Here is a 15219-nt window from a genome sequence, read left to right as displayed (position 1 = left end):
ATGTGACCCATTTATAGAGAAAAAGTTCAGGAGATAAAATATCTGTTGCAGAGACACAGACAGATTATGCACTAGGAATCTGCCCCTGAACAGTCTCTGGTTGCTGTCAGGTTTTACAGCTTCCTCCATGTGACGTCTTCTGCATCCCGAGGCTGTCCAGGGGCTGGATTGAGTTTTGGCCAGATTTGCTTTGAGATGTGGGAAATTGCCCAAACTGAATTTGCCACTTTTTATCTCGCTTTATATCAGGGAGCGACCAGGGAAAAGCGGGTGTGGAGGGAGAAACAAGTGACTGCAGCATTTTGCCCACCCTTGCATCCATCCTCCCCACTCCATTTCCTTCTCCGAGAATTTTTTTTTTTAAGGAATGGTCCACATTACTGCGGGACTGCAAAGCTACTTTACATAAGTTAACATAAAATTTCCCCTAAAGTGTCCATGGAATTTTTCGGATTGGGCAGACAAAACGCAGTCCTGTTTGTGTTTTCTGCCGGAAGTCAATGAATGGGGAAAGGCGGGTTTCACGTGCTCACAACTCTACCAAAACATAAATAGAGTCCAAAACACCACGAATCCCAAAAAGGTGGGGACTGCTTTATCATTGTAGTGTTTCTCCATAGGAACCGGGAAATGTTGATTTTTAAATTTAAAATGCATTTATGTTGTGGCATTACTGAATAGCAACACAGAAGTGCACTTAAAAATAATATCAGGGCTCTGGGGGGGACAGAGGTTTGAGTCCCCGAGACAACAGCTATGCTTCGATTGGTGGCTTGCTGTGATTGACAAGACGAGGCCTGAGGGGAGAAGTTTGACTTGTTTTCCCTTGCCACATCGTCAGGAGGCAAAATGTTGCAAGAAGGTGGAGGGAAAACCCGGGAGGGGGTCTCCCACGAGGAGGCTTGCAAACACACAGCTTACAAACTGAATGTTTGCAAGCAGGAGGCAGTGCGTGATTTGCGCCACCGTGTGGAATTGGTCACAAATATGGCCGGAAGGATTAGTGGTCAAGGGGGTCTCTCTGGAGGAGGTAATCAGACAGTATTGAGGCAACTCACAATAATAACTTCCCTAGAATGATAGAATGATAGAACAATAGAGCTGGAAGGTACCTCCTGGGTCATCTAGTCCAACCCCCTTCACTATGCAGGACACTCACAATCCTCTCACTCAACCACTGTAACCTGCCAACCCCTTGAACCTTTGCAGAATCAGCCTCTCCATCAGATGGCTATCTAGCCTCTGCTTAAAAATCTCCAAAGATTGGGAACCCACTACCTCCCAAGGAATTCTGTTCCACTGAGAAACTGCTCTGTCAGGAACTACTTCTGGATGTTTAGACGGAATTTCGTTTGAATTAATTTCATCCCATTGGATCTGGTCTGTCCCTCTGGGGCAAGACAGAACAATTCTGCTCCATCTTCCTTATGGCACACTTTAGAATACTTGAAGATGGTTATCAGATCCCCTCTCAGTCTTCTCCTCACTAGGCTAAACAGGCCAAGCTCCCCCAACCTTTCTTCATACGTCTTGGTCTCCAAACCCCTCACCATCTTTGTTGCCCTCCTCTGGACACGCTCCAGTTTGTCAACATCCCTCTTCATCTGTGGTGCCCAAAACTGGCCAAGTGAGGCCGATCCAGAGCAGAGTAAACTAGCTTGGCTGTTGTGCTGAAATAGGATGCAAGAATGGTCCTTACCAAAGCAGGGAGTGGCTTTTGTGTACTGGGGAGCTGCAGAAACATAAACACTGGCTTTTAAAGATGAACATGTGGGTAACAATATTATGCAATGTTAAGATTATGGTGTTGGAGGGAGCAGCTCAGCACATCTGGACATTAGGCAGGGGCCATTGTATCACTTGACGATGTGTTGAGGTGTTATCTCCTTGAGTGGAATGCCTCAATTTGTCTTTGTCAAGATTTCAGACTTGCAAATAAAACACCTCTGAGTTTCAAGAAGGTTGTTTATTCAAGCTGTTCTCTCAGGATGTTCATAGACGATTCTGGCCCTTACACATCAAACCAGCGCATTTATTCCCTCAGTTTTCCCGCCCTTCCAAAGCCATTAGTTTCACAAAAGCAAGCCATAATATCTAGAGGCCCAGGTGCAGAGTCTGGGAACCTCTCCAAGAGAGATAACTGGGCAGCAAGCAGTAACCTTGAGGTGCTCGCCTAAATCTAACAGCCAGACTGAAAGAGCAAAATGATTACAGAAAGAGAACAAAATGGTTTCAGAGATGTTCAAAGCAAATTGTTACAGTCATGGCAGAAACCAGAGGATTCTGACAGTATCAACCTGGGTGCTGCCCTCCAACCCGTCTTCTTTCACGCTTTGTCCTTTCCCTTTCTGCACATGGCCTTCCCTGGGGACACATGTCTCTACAGTGCTCTCCTGTAGCGACAATGCCCTCACAGTCGCAGACATATGATACTAGACAAGCTGGCAGCTTCTGACGGGGGAAGGGCTGTTGACGGTAGGCTTCTCTGCTTTTGATTGCAACCTGAATGTGAACTGGATCTACTTGCATTGACCTTTTTTGCAATATACTTCTTGGGAGATTTATTTATTACACTCAGTATCACTCTTCAATGACTGGGCAAACTCTCCTGTATTAACCAAATATCCCAATATGTGGTGTGAATTTTTCCTGCTTCTGCTCCTGAATCAACATTCCTGATACATGGAAGAAAATGGAGCTTTTACTACTCATTTTCTCCTTGACAGGCCATAAGAGCAAGACTAGAAAAAAGCAGCCTTTTGATACGTGCTATCTATGTTGCATGGTTTGTTTGAGGCAAGGATTTCGCTTTCCTTGAACGTGGCCCAGAATGACTCTGTATATGGACTTAAACTAGGGAACAAAAGTCAAAGTCTTTGGAGTTACTCTGAGCAAATATGACCCCATCCTCTCTCGTGTTGATCTCACTCCCTTTTTCGAAGACTACAGCAGCTGCTCCTAATTTCATTCTACTGAAGTGTTTTTGTCTGTTGACCTATTAAGGGTTCATTTATTCTCTCTGGGCCTGGCAAAAAAGACTCCAAGCATGAAAGGTATACAAATAGAGACCTGGAGCGTGGAATTTTAATGGGAACATTAAGTTGAAAATCAGAGAAAGAAAAACTAAAATTCTCAGTGAAGAACTCTGGAGCGAAAACATGTTTGAAACAGGATATTGGATTAGATGAACAATCATTTTGATCCAGCTGGGCTGTTCTTATGTTTTAAGATTTATAAGTGATATATTTCTGGGGTAAGAGATGGTAACTTTAAAAACATGGTGGGAAATGACTTTGAGTGACTTATCAACAGAGGCATCACATCAAAATCACAAGATGTCATAGTCCCACTGTATACTGCATTGGTCAGACCCTACCGGGAGTCCTGTGGGCAGTTCTGGAGGCCTCACTTCAAAAAGGAGGTGGACAAAATCGAGAGGGTTCAGAGGAGAGCAACAAGGATGATACATGGGCTCGGGACTGAGCCCCATGAGGAAAGGTTGAGGGCTTTGGGAATGTTTATTTATCTCTCTCTCTCTCTCTCTCTCTCTCTCTCTCTCTCTATCTATCTATCTATCTATCTATCTATCTATCTATCTATCTATCTATCTATCTATCTATCTATCTATCTATCTATCTATCTATTTACTGCCCTCTCCTGAGGCTCAGTGCAGTTTACATGGAACTGGAGAAAAACAGTACAAATAACACGATAAACTGAACAATAGCAATAAAAGGATAAAAGTAGAAAAATCTAATAATGGAACAAACATGGTTAGAGCATACATGTAACTGTGACATACTCACGGCCCTATGGGATGGACATATCGGTGGTATTTTTCGAGGGAAGAGGCTCAGGGTCCAATGAAAGGTGATTGAATTCAGGTAGACTTCAACCAAATGCCTGAGCGAAGAGCTCCCTTTTGCAGGCCCAGGAGCTCATTCTACCAGTTGGGGGCAAGGATGGATAGTTCAGAAATGGATTTGACTGCCTAAGGCAGTCAGCGCTCCCTCACTGGCAGTCTGGACAGATACTTATCCTGGATGCTTGATGCTGATCCTGCGTTGAGCAGGGGGTGGAACTAGATGGCCTAGATGGCTCCTTCCAACTCTATGATTCCATAGATCCCCATATTGAGTCAATGGATCACGCAAAAGACAAATCAGTGGGTTTTGGAGGAACTCAAGCCTATATTCTCTCTAGAAGCTAAAATGACAAATTGAGGCTATTGAACTTTGGTGAAGACAAGAATGGGAAGACAAGAATCACTGGAAAAGACGACAATGCCAGAACAAGTGGAAGGCAGCAGGAAAAGAGGAACATGAGATTGATCAACTCAAGCAGGCCACCAAACCTGAACAAGGCTGTTAAATGTAGGATGTTTGGAGGTCATTCATTCATTAATTCATAGGGTGGCCATAAGTCAGAAGAGACTTGACAGCTCATAACACATCATCATGCTCAAAGATCTTCTTCATTCTTTGTTTACTTGTAGCTTACTCTTTTCTACAGATTCAGATGGGTAGCCATGTTGGTCTGAAGTAGCACAATAGAATCAGTGTCCATTAGCACCTTTAAGACGCACAAAGATTTATTCAAGGAGTGAGCTTTTGAGTGCAAGCACTCAATGAAGAATAGGCATGCTTTTCATTTTTCTGACCCAGCTGCTTAACAGCTTAACAACAACTCTTCAGGGTTGACTTCACCAAATTACTTGCTGATTGCAGTTCTAACACCCCAGCATCTCCAGTAAAGATCAGGTTGTAGGTCATGTGAAGGATCTCTTCCTGAGAATCTATAGAACTACTACCCGTCTGAGTAGACAGGACTGATCCTGATGGACCAAAGGTCTGATTCAACATAAGGCTGTTTCATGTGTTTATGTATGGAAAGTGTTGTCAAGGCACAACCAACTTATTGCAATTGTATAGGATTTTCAAGGTAAGAGATATTCAGGGGCGGTTGGCCATTGCCTTCCTCTGCATTGCATCCATAGTTCTTCTTGATGGTCTCTCATCCAAGTCCTCACAAATACCAACTTGATTTAGCTTTCAAAATCTGACGAGATCAGTCTAGCCTGGGCCATCCAGGTCAGGGAGCTCTTGGGGTTAGACTGGGATAACTTGACATAGTATTACATTGTAATTGTTTCACATTTACCCTGTAACATTAAAAGGTGCTTACAACTGGGCTGGTCTCTTTTCATATAACATTAATGCACAAAACACCAATCACCTGTGCATGCACACCACTGGCATGTGAAATGCTACACAATGCATGTGACAAGGGCATTCTTGTATGACTAAAACCCTTTTCAGGTGTTACAGTTCCATATGCTAGAAGCCTAACAACAGTGCATAGGCCCTTGCTATAAATATGGATGCCATCTGATGTTTGCAGACACAACATTTATTTATTTATTTACATTTTTACATTTGTATCCTGTCCCTCCCAGCATTGATGGCTCACTGCAGCTTCCAACACGATTCCATAAAACATATACAGTAAATGAAATTATGTTGTTGTTTTTAGTAGTGAAGTTGTGTCCAACCCATCGTGACCCCACGGACAATGATCCTCCAGGCCTTCCTGTCCTCTACCATTCCCCGGAGTCCATTTAAGTTTGCACCAACTGCTTCAGTGACGCCATCCAGCCACCTCATTCTCTGTCCCCTTCTTCTTTTGCCCTCAGTCGCTCCCAGCATTAGGGTCTTCTCCAGGGAGTCCTTCCATCTCATGAGGTGGCCAAAGTATTTGAGTTTCATCTTCAGGATCTGGCCTTCTAAGGAGCAGGCAGGGCTGATCTCCTCTAGGACTGACTGGTTTGTTCGCCTTGCAGTCCAAGGGACTCGCAAGAGTCTTCTCCAGCACCAGAGTTCAAAAGCCTCAATTCTTTGACGCTTGGCCTTCATTATGGTCCAACTTTCACAGCCATACATTGCAACTGGGAATACCATAGCCTTGACTAAACGCACTTTAGTTGGAATAAAAGCTGGACATTGAAGAACATTGGGAACAAATACAATATTAAATTTAAAATCACCTTAAAACAGAAGAAGAACAGTTGGTTCTTATATGCTGCTTATCTCTACAGTCGCCTTCCCTTTCCTCTCCCCACAACAGACACCCTGTGAGGTGGGTGAGGCTGAGAGAGCCCTGATATTTCTGCTCGGTCAGAACAGCTTTCTCAGTGCTGTGGTGAGCCCAAGGTCACCCAGCTGGCTGCATGTGGGGGAGCGCAGAATCAAACCCGGTTCGCCAGAAGTCTACACTCCTAACCACTACACCAAACTGGCTGATTTGACACAGCCGCCCTCTGCCTAGCAACTGGGCTACCCTGATCTTTTCAGAGGAAGTCCATGGTTGCTAGTAGGCTTGTGTACTGCAGTGCACTTTGGACGCTTCAGCGGCCATTCAAGTTCAATGTTGCCAGTGCAGTGGCACCACCTCAGGCTTGAATAGGTGCCAAAGCGCACTGGAGCACACAAGCCTACTAGCAACCATGAACTTCCTCTGAAAAGATCAGGGTAGCCTTGGCTATCCAGAGCAAGGGCTTTACTGCTCAAAGCAGCTTACAGTTGCCTTCCCATTGGTCCTTATATGCCGCTTTCTCTCCCCGAAGAAGGTTCAAAGCCTTCCCTTTCCTCTCCCCACAACAGACACCCTGTGAGGGAGGTGAGGCTGAGAGAGCCCTGATATTATTGAAGAAGAAGAGTTGGTTCTTTTATGCTGCTTTTCTCTCCCCGAAGGAGGCTCAAAGTGGCTTATAGTCACCTTCCCTTTCCTCTCCCCACAACAGACGCCTGAACATTTTTATCAGTGCTGTGGTGAGCCCAAGGTCTATCTTGCAAGCTGGATAGAAAACTAGATCAAGATCTTGGGGTGGCGGTGGGTGGGGGCTCAGATGATGTTTAGTTGAAGTCATGATTTGAAATGCTGACTTTATGAACTTAGGCAGGAAATGCTGATTTTATGAAAGGCAGATTGTGAGTGGGTAGGCAGGAAGGGATGTGCCAGTGTCTCTTGTGGTCCATCCTTGCATAACCAGGAAATTGCTAATTGCCGCTGTGAGATGGTAGGTGAATTTCCTCCAGGCCAGGTTAAATTCTGGAGAGTTTTGGTGTAGGGGGGAGATCACTTGGACATGAAACTGTGGTCACTGTGGGTGGGCAGGTAGTTGTGAGTTCTTGCATTGTGAAAGGGGTTGGACTAGATGACCTTGGAGGTACCTTCCAACTCTATGATTCTATGATTCATCTAGTTTTTCATTGTCACAACCAAATGCCTGGTGTGAAAGCTCCATTTTACAGGCCCTGCGGAAATGACCCAGATCTGATCTTGGTGTCCTCTGGGGTATATAGTCAGTTAGTACATGTGTATTAACCATGCATATACAGCTCCACTACATGTGAACTGACCACTGGATTTGTCAGAGTTTCAGTTCATGCATACTGAGGCTGTACAATACAATCATAGAATCACAGAATCATAGAGTTGGAAGGGGCCAACATCAACCGAATTTCCCCAATCCAGCAAACCTGTTACTTGGTCAAAAAAGGAAACCAGGTTGGTCTGACATGACCTGTTGGAGACAAATCCATGCTGACTTCCCTGGATCACCAAATTGTCCTCCAGATGTTTGCAGATCGCTCCCTTTAATATCTGCTCCATTATCTTCCCCACAACAGAGGTCAGACTCACTGGTCTGTAGTTTCCTGGGTCATCCTTCCTCCCTTTTTTGAAGATCAGAATAACGTTTGCTCTCTTCCAGTCCTCTGGGACATCTCCAGTCCTTAAAGAGGTCCCAAAGATGATGGACAAGGGCTGTGCAAGTTCTCCGGAAAGTTCTTTGAGCACTCTCGGGAAAGATGCTGGCTTTGAAAAAGTTTGAAAAAGAAAAAGCCCTAAAAGTGGAGAATATCTGCCAGTAGTATTTTTGCAATAGACACAGAGTCATCTTTAATAATGATTGGGCCTTAATTGCATTAATCAACCACCAGTCCCCCATCCCTGCATTGAGAACATGGCAAAACATAATGAAAGTACAACATAATTACAGTACAAGAAACAATTAAAGTGGTTAAAAAAACAGTTAAAATTTGTAACCCTGTTTATTCCTTTGTCTGCTAACTAATCACACTGGTCAGAACATCAATGCTAATATGGCACTTAGTGTATCTGTGAATGAGTTATAGCATCATAAATAATGTGTGGTTATCTGAGCCATGCAAAGCAGAAACAAGATTATCATAATCAGTAATTTGCATGATCATAGGCAGGAGAGACGCAAAGTGTCTGGGGGACAGAGAGATGTCCGTGCTTAATTCCATAATGGCCACGTCAGAGTAGTGCTGCTCCAGAAACATTGACAGTGGCTTGAAATTTGTCTCCTCACTTGAGGTCTCCTGAACCAGACCCCCTGCAGAATGGTGGAAGCCATTTTAGCAATCCCAACCTTGGGGAGTGAACAAAAGGGAGGGTTTAAATGGCTACTTGCCATAAAGTTAACAGCTAACCTGCATGCCAGTCAAGCTGCCAGGTTTAAATGGTCAACAGCTATTTCAGTGACCCATTTTGCTCCCCCTTTCCAAATAGAGGGAAGAAAAGGGGGATTGCTGATACAGCTGCAAGCTATTCCAGCGATCCTTTCACTTCCTTCTGTTTGGGAGCAGGGAAGTAAAAGGGAGGATTTAAATGGCTGCCAGACATTGAAACAGCTGGTGGGTGGACATGTCAATCTGCTTGGTCTAAATGGTCAGCAGCCATTTCAGAAATCCCTTTTGCTCCCTCAGCTTGGAAGTTGGGGAGCGGGCAGCAAAATTGACAGCTGATTCATATGGATGTATAGGCCCATATAAAAAGTGCCAAAATTTGTCTTTTATTCAGCCCAGCTAGACTGGTAACCAGAACAAATTAGAGGATTTTTTTTTCTTTCCCAGTTGTATTGACCTGAATGCATAGGCCTAGTGATCACTAACCTGTGATCACTATGGAGTCAGGATACATTGAGCTCAAATAGCCCATGAAAAGATTACATGGTACTGCCCACTTATGTGTTTACAGGTAGTAGGGGTGTCAGGATTAGAAAACCCTGTCATAAATTAGCCTGAGTTCTTCCATGACAGTTTTATTGCTTGGTGCCTGGGAGCTCCAGGCCCTATATCTTGCTAACTAGTAGAAAGTGAAATGTATGTTATTGTAACCATTATTTCTCAATGTGCTTTTCCATGGGGCCTCTCGGCTGGGTCTGGTTCTACTGCAAATACCATCTTATCTGAGGCTCAGGACAGTCAAGGCCATGTGAAAGTAACGCTGTTTTTTAATTGCTTTCGCCTCTTCGCTCATTCTCCCCTCCCTTGGGAACTTTCAAGTTTTGGGCGGGAGAATTGTATTGATAAGATGAAGCAAATCTGTCCGCAGGCCAGATTTGACTTCGCTAGTCTAGATGTATGAAGTACTTCTCAATAAAACTTTCTATTTCTAAGAAGTTAGTTGTGAGTTCTTGCAACGTCTGACATTAAGTCAAATCTCACAACATCTTTCGCCTGCCAACATGCAGGATGAAGGTAATATCTACACTGAGCAGGAAGAGGGTCTGGATTGGGACTACTCTCAGGGCGAAGTGGCAGGAGCAGGCTCGTTTAGCTCGGGAATGGCCAGAGCTCTGGGGGAGGCGACGCCGGGCCACTCCGAGTTCCTGGAGAAGCACATCACCGAACGCAGGCGTTTGTCAAAGTATGACCACCTGACAGGTGATGAGCTGTGGCCTGATCAACTGCCATCGGGGGTCTCAAGCCACGGATTGGCGACCGCCCTGGAGGTGCAGGAGTTGCAGCAGAAGATCGGCTGAGTGATCAACTGGTTGCAGGCGGTGTCGGGAGAACTGGCTCTGGAGTTGCAGCGCGTGGCAAGGCGCCTGCTGCGAGACTTGCAAGCGGGTTCCTGCGAACCGAGTGGTCGGCGTGTTGGAGATCTTCCCACCCTGAGGGAGCGCGAGCTGGCGGCGATGGACGCCGAGGCCGAGGCCGAAGCCGCAGCTCTGGCGGGGGCAGCAGCGGGCGAGCGCAAAGGAGAGGACGACCTCAGCGCGGGCGCGGCTGGCGGAGCAGGAGAGCCCCTGGGGCAGCCGGTGGCCCCAACGGGGGTCGATGGAGCGCAGGGAGCGGCAGCGGACGGAGCGGCGGCGGCCGCTGGAGCGGTGGCAGGAGTTGGTCGTGGCATGCGCCCACGACCCCATGGAGCTGGGGCTCCGATGGATTGGGGCCCGGGTCACCTGCCTCCTCATCTGAGGGGAGTGGAGATGCGGAGCACCTACAAGTTTAAGGCCCGTTTCTCGGGTGACTCGTCAACCTTTCCTTCGTTCCTGGTTCACCTCCAAGCCTACATGATGGACATGGGTTTCACTTTCCATGATGATGCCGAGCGCATTCTGTCATGACCCCCCTGGTTCTTGCCATCCTGTTCCTGCATATTCCCGCTTTCACAAGCCTCCTCCGGCCGAGGCAGCCCAAGGCCGTAAAGCAATAAACCTGTCCTCTGAGAAGTTTCCTCCCTTCCTTTCCCAGCGGGAGAGGAGCCCCAACAACTGTATCAATCTCACTGTAAGTGTCCTTGCGGAGACAGCTAAGTCTCAACAATGTGCCATCTCCCCGATAAGGCACCTGGCCATCTGGTAGCCTGGGAACAGGACCCCTTTTGTCATTCCTACCCACTCTCCCGCCAAAACCCTCTGAGCACCCCTCCTTTATTTGGTGTACCCTATATCTACCCCACCCGTTTCGCTTGTACTTTGTTATTATCAAGATCTTTGCTTAGGAAGATCTTGGCATGCTCAACTAACTGTGGATTTGCCTAATAAAGCTCTACTTTGGAATTTGCAACTGACTGTTGGATTCTTGATGCGCTTTCACTTGGAACTCCACCGGCTGGGCTCAGCCTGATTCCTGACAAATTGATAATAACCACTTCTCCCTGTTAATCCATCCGTTGGTGCGCCTCGCTACCCATGGCCGCGGCAGCCCCGGAGGACTCAGGGTTAGACATCGTGGAACAGTCCCCGGACGGGGGCCGTCAGCGCCTGATCATCCACGTCCCCATCGAAGAACGGGCGGAGGACGGCGCCACCACGGTACCATTGACCACCCCTCCCGACGCCGGAGCCGGCGACGCTCGCCCCGACGCCGAGGACCACCGATCCCCGCCATGCCAGAGCCCCGCGAAGGATTCTGCGAGTGCGGCGGGGAGATCGCCCCCACCCTCCCTCGAGGAGGAGGACGAGGAATCTCCCGACGACCCAGGAGATGCGGGCCGGCTGGTCGAAATGGGGCGCCAGGTGGGGGTCGATTTCACCCGAGAAGGACCCCAGCACCTTGTCCCGGTCGAAGAACTCGAGGGCCTGATGCTGCGCGTGGGGGACCAACGACGAGAAATCGAAGCCCTTCGCCGGGCCCTGCGCCAAGCCGAGGCCTGCCGAGAACCCTGGAGCGCCCCCCTCGCCTCTGAGAAGGAGAAGAAGGGCCGACTCTCCCTACCAGCATCCCTGCCAGGCGATCCAGCTGCCCTGGCTACCCGAGCTGCTACGCGCCCCCCTGCGGGCCCCGCTGTCAAGCCCAAACACCACAGCACCCCGTCGCTAGGGTACGGGACTCTCGACACCCTGGGGGGGGGCCACGGCCACGGGTCTACTCTCGACGTTCGCTCCCCCCAAGCACGTGACCTACTCCCGTCCGACAGGCACCATGACCTGGCTGGAGGAGGACGATGTCGACACCGAGCCCGAGCCCCGGCTGGGGCACGACCGGGTCGCAGCCTTCGCCGAGATCCCCCCTCGCCACGAACCTCGTCGTCTGAGGAGGGAGGCCTCACCATCACGTTCCCGGCCGGGGGGCCAGGACCCCGTCACGTTTCTGTCGGGCCCATGGGGGGAACCCCTGACGCGGACCCCCACTCCCCCGAACCCGGCCCCACCGCCCCGAGACAGTCGCCCGGCCGAGGAGTGGACTCATCCGACAGCCCCGAGGAGGGGGACCTATGCCCCGCTTGCCGTGGACACCCAGCCGCCCCAACCCCAACCTCAACCGCCGGCCGTCCCGCCGCCCTCGCCAGCCCCACAGCCGCCTCCTCGTCAGCCGAACGACGGAGCAGCCCGCGGAGGTCGCCACGACCATTTGGGGAGCCCGAAATTCAAGGTGAAGTTCGATGGTACTTTGGAGAGACTCACCTACTTTTTGATTATGGTGGATGGTTTCTTGGCGGAGTGGGGAGATTCTTTCACGGACGAGGCCGATTTAGTACGCACGCTGGGCTGCAACCTAGAGGGCAAGGCAATGGACTGGTGGGTTACCCAGTATGAGAGGGGGACGGCGGCAGCTACCTCCTTAGAATCCTTCAGGACCGCCCTCCGCGCGGCTTTCAGAGACCCTTTCCGTGAGCGGGAAGCAACAGAGGCCTTGGCCAAGCTGAAGCAGCGGGGGAGACCCCTAATGGACTATGTCATTGATTTTCGGGCCATCTCGGACCGAATCACCACCATGAACGACACCCAGATCATCAACGCCTTCTTGGATGTCCTAGATCGCCCCGTCGCCGACGGAATCTTCAACCGGGGGCCGCCCGAAGACGGGGACCTCCAGCAGTGGATCGACGCGGCAGGGGTAATCGAGACGAACCTCGCAAACTACCGGGCCTACCAGCGTCGCCAGGAGGCGGCCCGCCTGCTCCGCACGTCGCGGACCGACAAAACCCCGAGCGTCCCAAAGCAGATCGCCTCCCAACCTGCCGCCGCTCAAGCGCCCGACCGGGAGAAGCGCAAGCAACTGGGGCTTTGCCATGAGTGCGGGGGGAGGGGGCACTTCGCCTCGGTCTGCCCAACGCGCCTTGCGAAAGCCAAGACCCCCTCCCAGCCGGAGAGGAGCCAGCGCCCCCCTGACAAGCGCCCGGCCGACCGCCAGCGCCCGTCCGATAAATCGTCCGGCAAGCAGGGGGGAACCCGAGCGCTCCTCGCCCCCGTCACCTCCTCGACGGAGGTGGAACTCTCTTCCCAGACCAGCCCCGAGTCCTCCCAATCGGACAGCTCGGGAAACGAGGACGGTCCGTCATGCCGGGCGCCCCTCGGCGGACCCTCCCTGTCGGCACTCCGGCGCCCCCAAGACGAATCCTACCCCCCATCCTCCTCCCGGCGGTACTAATCAATGAGGAGGCCGACACCCGGGTAGAGGTCCAGGTCTGCGTGGACTCCGGCTGTTCCACCTCCTTGGTGACCCCCGGGATCGCGCAAGCCCTCGCCGCGCGGCAAGAAGACCTGGCCAAACCGATCATCATGCGACAGGTGGACGGCGCCCCGGTCGGCGGGGAGGCCATCCGCCACGCCACCAGCGCCCTGGCCCTGAACCTAGGCCCCCACTGGGAGCGCATCTCCCTCACGATCGCCCCCGTCGCGGGCTTCTCCATCCTGCTCGGCATGGACTGGATGGACCTTCACCACCCCGAAATCGACTGGGACGAAAAGCGCCTCGTCTTCTCCCATCCAAACTGCAAGCTGCGCTTCTGGTACCGTGACCAACCCGAGGCGCCGCCCGTGGCCATCGCGGGGACCGTGGTCCCATGGTCCGAAAGCCCGGCCACGCTCAACCCCTGGCTGAGAGCGATGGGCCTCTACCCGGAACCAGATGAGGGCATCCCCGCCTGTTACCGAGACCTCGCTGAAGCTTTCTCGGAGGAGGAATGCAACCAGCTCCCCCTGCACCGCCCGACGGACTGCGCCATCGAGTTGGTCCCGGGGGCCAAACTTCCGAAAGCCAAGCTCTACAACATGAGCCCAGCGGAACTTCGGGAACTACATGCCTTCGTAGACAAAAACCTAGCCAGAGGCTTCATCCGCCCGGCCACATCCTCCATGGCAGCCCCCGTCTTGTTCGCCAAAAAGAAGGACGGCACCCTCAGACTTTGCACTGACTATCGAGCAATCAACGCGGTCTCGCGGGTAAACGCCTACCCCCTTCCCCTCATCAAGGACTTGCTCAGTCGCCTGGGGGAGGGGCGCATCTTCACCAAACTGGACCTGCGGGACGCTTACTTCCGAGTGCGCATCGCGGAAGGCGACGAATGGAAGACGGCTTTCAACACCCCCCTGAGACAATTCGAGTACCTCGTCATGCCGTTCGGATTAAGCGGCTCTCCGGGCGTGTTCATGAACGTTATTAATGAAGTGCTGCACAACTTGCTGTACCGGGGGGTGGTGGTTTACCTCGATGATGTGTTGATTTACTCCCGGGGGGAGGAGGAGCACACGGCCCTCGTGCGGGAAGTCCTACGGCGCCTTGCAGATCACAAATTGTATGCCAAGCTCCCGAAATGTGAGTTTCACAAGCCCCAGGTTGATTTCTTGGGTTACCGGGTTTCGGGGGAGGGAATTGGGATGGACCCCGCGAAGGTTCAAGCGGTACTAGACTGGGAAATCCCCCGAACTCGCCGCCAGCTCCAATCCTTCCTCGGGTTCGCCAATTTCTATCGTGACTTCCTCCCGGGGTTCTCCAAGGTGACCCTGCCCCTCACTGACCTCCTGAAGACCAAGGGGAAGGGTGCCAGGGACGGCCGTCCGGGGGCACCACTACCGTGGACCCAGGACTGCACGCAGGCATTTGAACACCTCAAACACTTGTTCACCTCCGAACCCATCCTGGCCCACCCCGAGACCGACAAGCCCTTCGTGGTGCAAGTCGACGCCTCCAACGAGGCCGTCGGGGGGGTCCTCCTGCAGAGGGGGGAAGGGGGCAAACTTAGACCCTGCGCCTACCTCTCCCGCAAGTTCTCCCCCACCGAGCGGAACTGGCCCATCTGGGAAAAGGAGGCGGCGGCGGTCAAAACCGCCCTGTCCACCTGGCGCCACTTCCTGGAGGGATCCCCCATCCCCTTCGAGGTTTGGACCGACCACAAAAACCTCGAGGCCCTACGGAAGCCGCGCACGCTCAACGCGAAGCAAATTCGGTGGGCGGACTTTTTCTCCCGATTTGATTTTACCCTCGTCCACATTCCGGGACGCAAGAATTTCATGGCGGATGCCCTCTCCCGCATGTTCCCGGGGGAACACCGCCCCTCCCGGGTGGACACGATCTTCACCCCCAAACAATTGGGTCTCCTGGCCCAAACCCGCAGCCGGACCAAGGCGGGGCGCCCGGCCCAGGATCCCCCACCGGACCCCTCGGGGGCTCCTCCCACGGT

The sequence above is a fragment of the Paroedura picta genome, chromosome 8 (assembly GCF_049243985.1).
Source record: "Paroedura picta isolate Pp20150507F chromosome 8, Ppicta_v3.0, whole genome shotgun sequence".
NCBI lineage: Eukaryota > Metazoa > Chordata > Lepidosauria > Squamata > Gekkonidae > Paroedura > Paroedura picta.
The sequence above is the reverse complement of the archived record's forward strand: the minus strand, read 5'-3'. Positions refer to the sequence as shown.